The following is a 14,587-nucleotide window of genomic DNA, read 5'->3' on the forward strand; positions in this document are numbered from 1 at the left end:
CTCTATAGAGCAGGGTGCTAATATTTATAGAGTCGAGTATACAAAGTTCATGTAAGCATCACGTAAGCATTGCAGGATATGGCAAGGCGGGCTCAGCAGCTTCAAACAATGCCAAATCATCGACTTTTTTTTTCAAACAGATGCATCATGTTGACCGTTTCAACTTCCTTCTTTATCTGTCTCCAAACAGATGTATTCTGTCAGTCACTTCAACCTTTCCCTTTATCTGACTTCATTACAGACAAATATCCTTTTGATCATTTCAACTTTTTCCTCCCATCTGGCTGTATTACAGTACCTTCTATTTTCAGTGAGCATCTGGCTTAATTCCAATACATTCTATTTTAATTTGCTCATTGTCTACGTGGCTGGTCTGCTTGGGGGAAAATGGCTTCCAGCTTGGTCTAAAACTAAAACTAAAATGGATTCTATTATTTTTCCCCATCAACTCCAAACATGAATTGGATGTGGCAGAAGTCTCCCACCTCGGCCCCTCCTCCAACACGTCCTCAGAACACCTCTTTTTCAGGCCTTCTGCCAGCTCCCTTTCCACCAGGCTGGGGTTCTCCAGCAGACTCCCAGCTGAGTCAGCTGGGTTCCAGCTCTGCTGTGTCTGAGCTGGGATGGGGAGCTTCTGCTGGTGTAGCCAGCATTGAGGCAAAGCACCTAACATGGAGGAGCACAGCAAACCTGAGGTGGTTTTTGCTTTCCTTTTTGCATTAAAATTTGATTGGTTTGATACGGAAAAACTGTGTGATAGCTGCTGATTGCCTGCAACATCATGTGAACGATGCAAATTAAACAGGGGTGCAAGCAGCACCAATCTCACAGTAAGTCGCCATGTGAACCAGCCCTTTGTCTTCATAGCTTACTTACAAGCTTGTAGGGATACCGTGTGTGGTTGATCTCACATAGAATCAAATTCCAAAGATGGCATCACTGCAGGGAAGGATATCCTGCATATCCGCCAACCTGATTGTTCTCACAGATGACACATAAAACCAATAATATCCAGGACAGATTATTTTTCCATGGGCTTCCTATATTGTCCTGGTACCTTTTTTAAAAAAAGGGTGATTTAACATTTAAGTTAATTTTCAAGCCACATTTTCAGTGATGTGCTAAACCTAACAATATAACTTGGTAACACCTTAACATAAATGCCAGAAGATCTTTGACTATCTCATTAGGGTAAGCCATGAAGATATCTTTCTCAAGGAAACTCCTAATAAATGCTGGACATGGGGGTTGAAAACTTACCTTTTCCTGTAATTAAATGCTTCCATCTCTACATTATCTGACACAGAACAAATTAAATAGACACTGAGAATAGGAAAGAGTCATTACTCTTAAAACAAGACATTATATTTCTCAGGTGTACAAACTGTTAATTAGAACACGACAGCTAATTTAACCATAGCTGAGAGAAGCTTAAATTAAGAAAACTGAGTTGCAAATGAAATGGGAGGATTTTAAATGCTAGGAATGTGTACTAATGTAATGATAATGCTTAGACTGTTCTTTGGGAGTCTGACTTATTGAGATGTGCTGGAAATACACTGTTCTGAATAACCTGAAGTATAACCAGAAGAAATGGAATCTGCACATTTCGTTCTTTATGCATTTGGGTGACAAAGGCAAAACCTCCTACTGTAGCTCACAAATGAGTAAATTAAGGGGTTTATGGTAACAATGTACACAGTATGACTAATAGCATCTGGGTGTGTGACACCATTTCCAGATCAAGATATGAGAGTAACTAAGTTAGATACAGTGCACAGGATATTAGACATACTTGAAAAGAGACAGACACAAATGTCAGTAATCATTCATCACCGGCACAAGGCAATAATTGATTAAGTAAAAGATTCATCAGTATTTATTCAAATACATCAAGCCTGTGAAGACCTTGCAATTTGTTTGTGAAAGGTGTGTCCTCCTCTTGGAATCTATTTTAGAGCCTGACAAGTGGGACCTACAAGAAAAGGTTGCAGTGCAGAGTGCTCCTGTTGAGGGTTCTAGCCAGCCAGCTGCCCATGCCCTCTTCCAGGATACTTGTTCCATTGCCCCCTTCTCCCTGGTTTTCCTTCTTTGTTTCTCCAATAGTCAGTCCATGTCATTGAGAATTCTCCGGTTGGGCTATTTTGGTTTGGGTTTTGAGGATTTTTGTCCGAAGAGTTTTTGAACTTCAAAAAAGTTTCCCCAAGCCTGCTTTTGCGCAAATAATACTATTTTGGCTACATAAGGCTCTATACTCAGAGAATGAGTTTGCTAATAGTATATACCATCCTGTGCTCTGCTGTGCCAAGCTCTCAGCACTACTGAAAAAGAGGCTTTGTTAAAGAGGGAGTGTGAGCTGCCCCAAGGGCCACAAGAATGACCCTTTCCAGGTACTGCAAGCACCATCTTGCATGGGGGAAACAGAACACTGCTTTAGTTGCCTCACAAAGGATTCTTCATTTGATTTCACTATAATACAACAGCAGTGAGTAAAAACTGGCTGCTTCAGGTCTTTAATTGAGCACTGAAAATGTGTATATATATACACAAACATTAATGTGAAGCAGCTTCAGTATGAGTGTATTCAGAAGAGTTGTACCTTTTAATCAGATTTTTTTTAAATGACATTATAGCCCTTTGACATATAGTAACCACTTGGATTAGTGCTGTGCTGAAAATTCCTGCTCCCCCCTTTAACCATTCTCCATGAATTAATGAGAAAAGAAATTGCATTTTAAAAATTATCAAAGGAGAGAGACCATTTTGGTGAGATGTGTTTTTTGTTGTTGTGCTAGCTTTATTTCTGAGATGGCCAGAGGTTTTACGAGTGCCCTTTCTTTCATCCTACAAATCATCTTTTACCTTTAAAAGGTAAAAAGATCGATTTCCCTAAAAACAAAATCAGCAAGTTTAGATTATTAGTGATAAGGAAAGTGACAGAGAAATGCACTGGAAAGTGTGGGATAACACTTGCTTTGATGCAAAGTCATCTAACCTCCCCACAGACAAATGAGAATGAATGCTCCTTAAACAGCCACTAAATCTCTCTCCAAACAAATCAAGGTGAAGCTCAATAACTAGGTAATCTGGAAGCACCTTCAGAGACTCACACCCTTCCCAGACTGCTTTTGTTTTGCTTGTTTTTCAATCTGCAGAGGAAAAACCCACAGAATTCCTTGTAATGTCGAGTTTGTCCCTACAAAGATGAGCAGACTTTTCTCTGGAAGGAAAAATGATCATGGATTTTTAAAAATAAAATAAAATTTATCTTGGTAATCAAGCCCGTCTGATGTTAATGAGTACTGGCAATAACAACCCAATGAGAAAATGGGATGATATATTAAGATGATTCACAAGGTTGTTTTCCTCTCATCCCTCCCATTCCCTTTTTCTCATGTGTCATGTCTTTTTAAATTGTGAGCGTGAGGGAAAAGGGCTGTCTTGGTAGTGATTTTGTAAGCTGCTCTGAAAGTATTTTTGGCGGGGTATAAATGCTGCTAACGAATAAATAATTAATGCTCCAAAGGCCATCTCCTTTTAAAAAATGTTGATCTTTTGTGGCTGGTGAGGTCTTCTCACAAATTCCACAACAACAAACTAGAGACAAGCTTGCAGTATTCCCTAATTTGGATGAAGTCAGTAAAGCCATCAGTCATATAAAGAACAACAAAGCAAAGTGGACCTGATGGAATTCCTGCTGAAGTCTTTAAAGAAGGTGGGCCTGAATTTACACAACAACTTCATAAGCTCATCAAAAAAATCTGGATGAGGGAGGAGATCCTGGAAGACTTTAGGGACGCCATAATTATCACCTTTTTTAAAGAAGGGTGATAGAACAGATTGTGGGAACTGTTGAGGTATCTCTTTTCTTGCTACCCCAGGTAAAATCCTTGCAAGGATCCTCACAAATCACCTCCTTGATGTCAGAGGATGTCCTCCCCGAATCTCAAAATGGTTTCCGCTCTTCCAGGGGGACAGCGGACATGATCTTCACTGCACGACAGCTTCAAGTAAAATGCCGGGAACAGAATCAACCTTTATATATGGCTTTTATTGATCTGACTAAGGCCTTTGATACTGTGAATTGAACTGCTCTCTGGACCATCCTTCTGAAAACTGGATGCCCTGATAAATTTGTGAATATTTTGCAACTCCTTCATGACAACTTGACAGCGACAATTTTGGATAACAATAGCTTTCAGAGCGATCCATTCAGAGTCGGATCAGGCATAAAACAGGGATGTGTCATTGCTCTTACCTTATTTGCTGTCTTCATTGCTATGATTCTACACCTTATTGAGGGGAAACTTCCTACTAGTGTGGAAATCATATATCGAACAGATGGAAAGCTTTTTAATCTCGGTAGGCTGAAAGCAAAAAGTAAGGTAATGCCAATCTCTGTCGTAGAACTTCAATATGCCGATGATAATGTAGTCTCTGCACATTCAGAGAAAGATCTTCAAACTATCCTAAATGTCTTTGCAGAAGCATGTGGAAAGCTTGGGCTCTCACTTAATATTAAAAAAACCAAAGTGCTTCATCAACAGGTGTAAACTAGTCCCTCTGTAGCACCCTCCAGCTTAATGGTGTGATGCTGGAGAACGTTGATCACTTCCCCTATCTTGGCAGCCATCTCTCTGTAAAAGCTGACATCGATGCTGAAATTCAACATTGTCTGAGCTCTGTGAGTGCCGCATTCTCCCAAATGAAGTGCAGAGTGTTTGAGGATCAGGATATTCGCAGGGAGACCAAAATGCATATTTACAAAGCCATTGTACTACCGACCTTACTGTATGCCTGTGAAACATGGACTATTTATAAACTCCACTCCCAACTTCTTGAAAGATTCCACCAACGTTGCCTCCTGAAAATTCTGCAAATTACTTGGGAAGACAGACAGACTAATGTTAGCATTTTGGAAGAAGCAAAGACTACCAGTGTTGAAACAATGATCCTTCAACATCAACTTTGCTGGACTGGCCATGTTGTTTGAATGCCTGATCACCATCTTCCAAAGCAGCTACTTTACTCCCAACTTAAGGATGGAAAATGGAATATCGGTGGACAGCAAAAGAGGTTTAAAGATGTTCTTAAAGCAAATCTAAAAAAATGTAACATGGGCATCGAGAACTAGGAAGTCTTGGCTCATGAATATCCCAAATGGAGGTCGGCTATTTTATCAAAGGTGCTATGGACTTCAAAGAAGCACGAATACAAGGCGAACGGGACAGACGAGCTAAGTGGAAGGCACGTCAAACAAATCCTCATTGTGACCATCTTTCATCTGGAAACCTATGTCCTCACTGTGGGAGGCTGTGTGGATCCAGAATCGGCCTCCACAGTCACTTACGGACCCACTGTTAAAGACCTTATCTTGGAAGACAATCGTACTTGGCCACGAGTGATCGCCAATGAATGAAAAGCTGCTAACAAATAAATAATTGAAGCTCCAAGGGCCATCTCCTTTTTAAAAATGTTGATTTTTTGGCAGCACACAACCATTGCGTAAGAACATACAATGAGCCTGCTAGATCAGGCCAGTGGCCCATGTATTCTAGCATCCCGTTTTCACAGTGGCCATCCAGATGCCTATGGGAATCCTGCAAGGACACAAGCACAACAGCACTCTCTCCTTCTGTGGCTACCAGCAACTGGTAATCAGAAGCATACTGCTTCCACGTACTCTACCTCTGTACCTGACACCTCTGTGGAAACTGTTGAGCACAGTCAACATTCTGATAGCTGAAGATCACAGCTCTGAAATGCATCTCATTCTCTCCGAGACACCAGCTGGGGTGACGATCATTTCTATCTTAGCTGCTTGCCTAGCTGCTCATGATAGCAATTAATATGAGTGTCTAATATTTACAGGATTCTTATTGCCACATTGTGTGTTACTGCTCTAGCTGCTGTTCATTTCCTACATAAATTATTTGATAACGGTCTTAGTTTTGCTAACCAGTAAAAAGAATCTTAATTACACAATAGATTGAGCACAAAGCCGCTCAGTAGGCACCAGACAATGGAGATTGGTGATAAAATGCATTAAGCTTTCATTGGTATTGTTTATACATTTATAATAGTGGTTGTGGTCTTCGGTGATAGCAGAGGCAATAAACAAAAGCTATTAGGACTGTTCTTTTCATTATCCTATGATTTTATAGCCCTTGGTTTCTTAACTAGTCATGCATAAAATTAACTTATATCATTTGCAATTACAGGAAATAACTACTTTTAGTCCTTACAGCTGATATTTAGAGCTATAAACTGATTTGCAAGATGCCAGTGGGCTTCAATACAACATTTCAGAACATTTGTTAACTAATAGTCAAATGAACTAGAGCTTGTGTGCTGTAGCTGGATAGAGAAAACAACCACTTAGGAATATCGCCAAATGAGCTGAGAAGAATCTGAAAAGTGCTACACCTACACCCACACACCCTCAAATTGATATGCTGCTACATATGACAGAATTTTGGTTAGTTTGGGGTTTCTAACTCAGGGAACAAGATGTCTTGGGCCAGCCCTGCCTAGAGTTCAACTAGAGATGGGGGAGAAATTTGATTCAGTTTGCATTTAAAGGTGAATCTCCCTGATCTGCATATTCTGAAATACTTCTTTGAATTTTGCAATGCAGTTCTCCAGCCAAAGTAATGTCTACAAAAATGCATACATTAGGGTAAAGTGTGCATAAAAATGCATATTTTCATGGAAACAACATAGAAAAATGACTTATATTATGGATAATTGCTTTGCAAAAGTGTGTATATTAGGCAAAATTACATTGAAATATACATACATTAGTAGAAATGTGCACCAAAATTCTAATGAATTTTCATGCGGGAGCTTTATACGTTTTTACCCACACAGTGATGCAGAAATATGGAAACCTGAATTTAAGATTGGAAAAACTGAAAAATTGAAATTGACAGATTCACTAATCCCTGCATTCAACCCATAAGAGTTTATACAACTAGGTTTTTCCCCTTTCTACTAGACAGCCAAAAAAGAGTGCACTATTACAGTAGACCAGTTTCAGTGGCATATGAATCAGTGCCTCATCATTTGAGGTTGAAGTGAGAGCTGGTGAAAAGTTTCTTTGTGCAATTATCTGATCGAATATCAGTTTCTTTCTCGGGGTTCTTTTCCCCCAAGTAATAATGTCATCAGAAGCGGCCTTATTCCAGGTCAGACCATCTATCCATCTACCCCAGTGCAACCTATTCCACAGATGGAAACCTTTTTTCTATGAGGGTCATATCCCTTGGGGGTAGTCTGCTTGGGCCGTGTGCTGGTGGTGGGTGGTGCAGGATGCAAGAGGTGGGTGGAGCCAGAACCAAAAGTGGACAGTCTACCAGTTCTCTTTCTCTGCAAGCCATTTTCCCCCCTCCTTACCACCCATGTAAAATTAGGCTAAGGGCTACAGGTTTCCCACTTTTGGGCAACTCTTACAGTCAGAGGTCTTTATAGCTGCTTATAATTCCGGGGTGACTCTTTTTAAGCCCCAGGGTGACATTTCTCATGGGCAACCTTCCAGGGATCACATGCCAGTGGTGGGCAGGGCTGAAAGTCAACATAGGTGGAGTAACAAGTGTGACTCTTACCTCTGTACAGGAAAAAAGCAAGAGGTTTCTATGCATTGCCACATCCCACACATATCTCTCAGTGTGTCAGGCTTTGCTGGCTACACCAAGGTGTTTAATGGCACTGTAAAACAATTAGCCAGCAGCTGGCCAGGTAAGGGGTGGGTTGTAAATCAGACAAGGCTTGAGAATAATGAGGGTAAGCAGCAGGGGTGTCTAGGGGTTTGAGCTCCGCATAACAGCTCATCTTCCAGAAACAAGATCAGTAGCAAGTCAAAGGTTCTATATTCCAATGAAGCAATCCTGGTTTCAAGACTCAACAGGGTGTGACATGGCTGGCAAGGGTCTGACACTGGCATCCAATGTTGCTTCCAGCAAAAGGCCTCTCGCTGCCTTTTAAACTCCCCTCCCTGGTTCAGGTGATAGTAGTCAGCCCTCTGACTCCTGGGAGCTTATTGCCTGCATTGCTCTGCTACTCACAGGTGTCTTTGCTCTGCAGGGGACAGAGGGGTCTCCTGTTCACTCTCTGAGTCTGACTGAGGGGCTCCAGTTGTGTCCTGAACCACTTCCAGCAGTGGGAGGTTTGGAGCTGCATCTTGGGTGATTCTGCTTGTTCCTTCTCCTGGGTCTGCTATACTAATCGGTTGCTCCTCATCCTCCACTGAGGACTCATCCAATGGAGGTATGACACTTTCCTCCATCCAGTCTAGCAAGAGGCATTATCACAGTTCAAGGTCAGAGTCCAGCCAGGCAAGAGTGCAGCGTAGGACCACTAAGAGTTACAGCCTGGGGGTTGGGGGTGTCAACTGGGAAGAGTGTGGATTAGGAAGAGTCCTGGTGGCCAGCTAGAATGGCCATTTGGTCCCCCGGCCTAAGGGTCACCAGCATTGTTTTAATTGGAGATTGAACATGGACCATCTGCATTCAAGACATGTATTCTACCACTGAGGTATAGTGAACTACAAGTCACCTGTTATAGGGAAAGCCTTACTAGTCCATATAGGCTGTGGTTTCTGGACAATGGGCTGTTCAGGAACTGATACTCTTTCTGTCAATTAATCTCATTTTTTATTTATATGTTTTGTTTTCCTTAAAGGGGTAATTCTACAAGTAACATAAAACAACTTTCTGTTGGTCTTAAAAGAGGGAGGATGGTATCTTCTTATTTTCATGATGAATATTCTGCATTCTAAGTTTGGAGTACTACCACTTAGGAAAGTTTCTTGCCACAATAAGAATTCAACTTTACAGCAAACCAGGTATGGGAAACCTTTGGCTCTCCAATTGCAATTCCTATCAGCTCCAGCAAGTATAGCCAATGGCCAGTGATGTAGTTCACCAATGTCTGGAGGGCCAAACCTACCCACACCTGAAGTAGAACTTTATCTGTAGAGTTTAACATTGAAAAGCACTGATTAGGGAGAATATGCTTCTTCACCTACAGTGTGCATGGTTACCTCTTTTTTACTGCCATTGGCAACCACGGCACTTTTCTCAAACTATGACTACCAGCACCTCATTTCCCCCCCAAAAAAGTACTGGGTATATTTATGTCAAGATTTCTATCTCACCCTTTTGGTGGCTATGTCATTGTTAGCCAATGTGGTGCCCTCCAGATGCTGCAGTGGACTGCTATTCTCATCACCCCTGGCCATTGACCATGCTAGCTGGGTCTGATGGGATTTATAGTCCAAAACACCTGAAGGTCACCATGTTGGCTATCACTCTTGTACAAAACTGTATGTGTAGCTCTTGAGTAACTGTAATTTCTGTATGTTCATCATAAAACAATGCAGTATTAGCTGAAAACATTGGCACTACTGTAGTGGGCGATTTTGCAAACTCTTTGGGATTCAGTTTGCTGGAGGATAGCCAAGCTTTCAGGTATGCTGTTTTAGTGCTTAATTAATTAGTATGGAATCATCATCATCATCACTACATAAAATGTCTGAAAGCAACTTACAATTGTAAAAAAAGCCCATACAAATACAAAGATTTCAAATCAAAAGTATAAACCATTATTTTCTAAAAGTGCTCATCTTACAATATTAAGATGAACATCACTGTTCAATCTTGCAAAATGTAGCCTTGGTTAAGTCCTGTTGAAATCAACAGAATGATCCTTGGACACAACTAACTTTGCTGGATTGTGAAAAAACTCATAAAGGGCTTTAGGAAAAGCTATAGCTTCCAGGCATTGTGAACCCACAGTTCCTCTTTTTGTGGTTCACTGGAGCTGGTTAGCTTCTATTAGAGATAACAAAATAGGGGTTAAACCTATAAAATGCCTTGTAGCCTTGGCCCTTTTCTGTTCTGTGCAATTTTGCAACAAAAGTAAAAATGATGAGAGAGAGTGGCGAGCCCTGGAAAGTCAAATGCAAGACTTAATGATGATGGAAGAGTATTTAAGCCTGGATACACCAAAGTCAGAAAATCAGTGAAAGATCTCTAAATATGAAATAGTGTGAAAAGGCCCACACTATTAATAAAATTCCTAACAGTTTTTTCTCTTGTGCGAGATACTTTCAAGAACCATTTGAGGGCTACTAAATAAGAGTTCAGGGTTCCCAGTCCAGCACTTTGATGCCTAGCGTGGTTGATAACTAGACTGACAAGACGTTCACTTCAGTTAACCACAGATTAGCATGTCATTCAAATCCTGTAGTGGATTTTAACCATGGTTTATTGACACAAGCCAGCTTCATAAACTATGGGCTGCCACTTCTTACATTTTGCTGGCAGTGTGGGAGCCATTTACCACCATGATCAAGTGACAAGGTGTAAGCCTGGCAGGAGGTTCCACACTGTAGATCCTCCTGACATGAGCTCCTTTGGGAGGAAGGGTGGGATATAAATTTAATTTAGTAGTAGTAGTACTAGTCATTCATTGGTGATCACTCATGACAGAGTAAGATTGTCTTCCAAGATAAGGTCTTTGACAGTGGGTCCGTAAGTGACTGTGGATGCCAGTTCTGGATCCACACAGCCTCCCACAGAGAAGGACATAGGTTTCCAGACGGAAGATGGTCGCGATGAGGATTTGTTTGATGTGTCTTCCACTTAGCTCGTTTGTCCCGTTCGCCCTGTATTCTTGCTTCTTCGAAGTCCATAGCACCTTTGATAATAGCCGACCTCCATTTGGGACCTTCATGGGCCAAGACTTCCCAGTTCTCAATGCTCATGTTACATTTTTTTTAGATTTGCTTAGTAGTAGTAGTGACAACAACAGCAGTATTAACATTGCCTCTCCCAGAAAGTGGAGCAGCACTGTGATGTAGAGGAGTCCACATAGCTCTAGACTTTTCACAACTTTCTGGCAACACAGGAAGGAACCATGTTGCAACATTTCCCATGTTGTCAGTTCAATATATGGAGGCCTCAAAGCCATGCTGCACATTGTGCAAAATGAGGTGATACATTGAATTGGTAGAATTTTGGACTTCAGACTGCACGTGGGGCAAAATGTGTGTCATATTTTTGAATACTCTCCCTCCAGAATATCCTTCTGCATATGGCTCTAATAAACCTTTTTCTTTGATGTGCTAGTTTACTACCTCCAGGGAGGTTTTTTTTAATCACCCTCTCCCACCTGCAGTCTGAAGTGCCACAGTCCAGAATTCTACCATTTCATTTTATCTCTTGTTGTATAACAGCAATCATCCCTTTTCAGGCATATGTTTGACCACATGAGGAGGAAATGGGAAGAGCTCACTTGCCACCTTTGCCCCTGTTGTTCTCAAGTTGGAGGACAACCATCTGCAGGAGGAGAGGAGCCCCTTTCACTTTAATAGGCTCCCCATGCATTTCAAAACCTTGGAAAATCAGGGATATTAAATGTATGGGGAGCTTACAAGAGTAGAGGCAAGCTCCTCACTGCAGACAAGTCATCCTCCAACTTGTGGAAGGTGATGAGGGGGACATGAATGGTGGGAACATGAAGTGTTATTCACATGGGCACACGCATGCCTAGAATGGTGCTGGGCTGTGTGGGAAAACAATTCAAGGGAGAAGTTGAGGGGAGGGGGTAAAGTTAAAAGGCTGCTGGATCCCTGATCATAGTGTGATATTCTTGATGGAACAGCCTTGCATCTGTAAATAATACACTTGCTATTGCCATTTCTATTTATGAACATCACTGCTGTTTAAAAAGGAGTGGCCGTTTCTGTTGTTTATTAATTGCACTTTTATCCTATACTTCCTCCAAGGAGCATTCAAGATCCTACAATATTATTATTACTATTGCTACTATTATTACTGCTATTATTTCATGTATTTTCCTATGTAGCTTGTGAGCTGTACAACAGGAAGCACATGTTAAGTAATGGTTTTTAAACACATGCTAGAATGTTCCTGCATATTCCAAAACTTGTGTGTTTGGGTAAGTACAACGTGGACCAGCTTAGAGTAATGGCACATGCAAACCTTTCCTCCTAGCTCTCTCTTTAGCAACTTTAAAAGGCCTGGGCAAACAGGTGAGCCTTAACTAGGGGTGTAAGAAGGCAACCATTTCTGTTCCAATCTGTATTCAACACAATCAGGGCTCTTTCCATTCTTCTGCAGTGTGGTTTTCACCAATTACATTATCTGTCTCACTGTCTGCTATTTAATGTAAGTTATGTAACTTACATTCATTTCAATGTAAAGGCAGCATCAAAACAATATTTTAAAAGTCCTTAATTATGTATAGTTTGCAAACTTAAAAATAGCAGCGATGTGAACAAATACCAATCATATTCGCTTGACTGATTTCCCTTCCTGACCATAGACAAATACGTGAACTGCAGCAATTTTACTTCCTTTTTCTTTTTCATCAGAATTCTCTGATATCTCTAATTTTTACTTGGTGCCAAAATGTCAGCTGAGTTGGTGCCAGATATGCTTTCTGGGCAAGGGCGTTCCGTAACTGTGGTGCCAATGTGGAAAAGGCCCTCTCTCACATCATCATCCGTGACCAGATTATATATAAAATAAAATTTATAGCTTTTTGTAAAGCTGTGTGTGTGTGTGTGAACTTGACAAAAAATGTATCAAAAATGTATTTAGAAAAGACTCCCCACCACCACCATACATAATCTAGTTTTTGACCCAGTCTACATCAGTAATGTGCTGTGCAGTACAGCATCTGGTGTGCTATAAATGGAGCTGCTATCTAAGGCATATGGTGCAGTTCTTTTAAAACCTGAGGATTCTTGATGACATAAATAAATCGCTTTCCAATTCACACCCTTTCTCTTTATAAATAAGCTTCACTTCACACTTAATAATGGACTGTTCTGGCTTAAAACATAACGATTAGGCTGAGTGAGTCTCCTTCCTTTGATCAATCTTTTTCCAACAGGTCCTGCTCTGGGAGTACTTTATTTCAAATAACAGATTTGCAAGGGCACTATGCCTGAGAATATACTAAATCCTTTGCAAGCCTTCCCCACCCCAGCTCTGTTATCTACTGCAAACATTACTTCATCTGTAGTTTTCATTATAGATTTAAAACGGGTGGGGAAGCTGTGGTCCTCTACCCACAGTTGGACAACTCTCATCAGCCCAATCCAGCAGGGCCTATGGTCAGAGGTGGAGTTGCAGTCCAACCATATGTGGAGAGCCACAGGCTCCCCATTGCTAGTATAAAATGATATTTATTTAAGGGCACAGTCCATTATAGTGGTCTTGCACAGCTTTCATTCATTTCTGTGAGGATTGTAATTGAGGTTTTGACATTAGAACACACAGATAAGGCAAGGGCAGATCTGATCTATTCTTGTTCTTAGTGATAACCAAGTTGCCTATTTTTTGATATTGATTTCTGATTTGAATTCTTTTTCACACAGTGAGCTAAATATGAAGCCATTCTGCAGAATGGTGACACATACTGGAATGGTCTTGTGCCTCTTACAGGGGAAGGGCCTTTCCAAGGGTGAAAGAAAATAAACCTGGATCCTTGCAGGATTGGGCCTGTTTTAGTGAGCTGGCTGAGCTAAGGTGTGTGTCTTGAAGGGTGCCACAAAATCATTATAGGTCAGAGAGAAGGCTGGTTCCAAAAGGCAGTCCAGATAAGCGAGACAGATATGGAAAGATCATGTGGCCATGGCAGGGTTTAGATGGACAAGGAACCAGAGAAGAGCTTACAGAAAGAGGAAGGCAAGCAGGAAGTGGTAGAATGAGGAGTGGAGTTGCTGAGCTGCACAAAATACATGACATTGCACAAGCAAATTCTACTAATGGGAAGCGACATGGTCTAGTGATTAGCAAGCTCCCACCTTTGCTTAAGTCACTTTGACTTGGAAAGAGGATGGCCATTTCCCAAACACCAAACACCATTTCCCAAACACCAGATAGGGTGCCAGGTTCAGGGCCTGAGAATGATTCTGTATCTGTAAGAGAAGAGAAAATTCAGCCAAGTGCAGGTTTTCTTGCAACACCTTAATGGGAAAAACCACAAAGTGAAATTCTCCCTTCCCCCTGCACTACTTTTAAAGATACAGAAGACCTCTTGGAGGCTGGGCCTGGCAACCAAGAGGTCTTCTGTATCTTTAAAAGTTGTGCAGTGGGAAGGGAGAATTTTACCTTGTGGTTTTTCCCATTACAGTATTTCAAGAACACCTGCTCTTGGCTGAATTTTCTCTTCTCTTAAAGATACAGAATCATTCTCAGGCCCTAAGCCTGGCAACCCTAACTTCACAGCCAAGCTGAGTTCACCCTATCCTACCCTCCATAAGCCCCACCTTCTAGCACAGCCCCCTCCCTCCCTTCCAGTTCTCTCTCCCACTCTACTTTAACTCAGATGTACTGGCTAGAATAGCAGCAGTGTTGGTGGTGGCCATACGACCACAGTGAGAGGGAAGGAGGGAGGTCAGTTCCTCCCTCCCCAGCAGATGCCTGGCACTGGTATGCTGTGTAGGGCCCAGGAGCTCTTATGAAATTTCATTTCCCAAGAACCCTGCAGCTATTGGGGCCTATACAGCACCTGGTCTTGTTCAGAGAGAGCCTTCTGACTGCAGCCAGAGTGC

The sequence above is a fragment of the Rhineura floridana genome, chromosome 7, assembly GCF_030035675.1.
Source record: "Rhineura floridana isolate rRhiFlo1 chromosome 7, rRhiFlo1.hap2, whole genome shotgun sequence".
Lineage (NCBI taxonomy): Eukaryota > Metazoa > Chordata > Lepidosauria > Squamata > Rhineuridae > Rhineura > Rhineura floridana.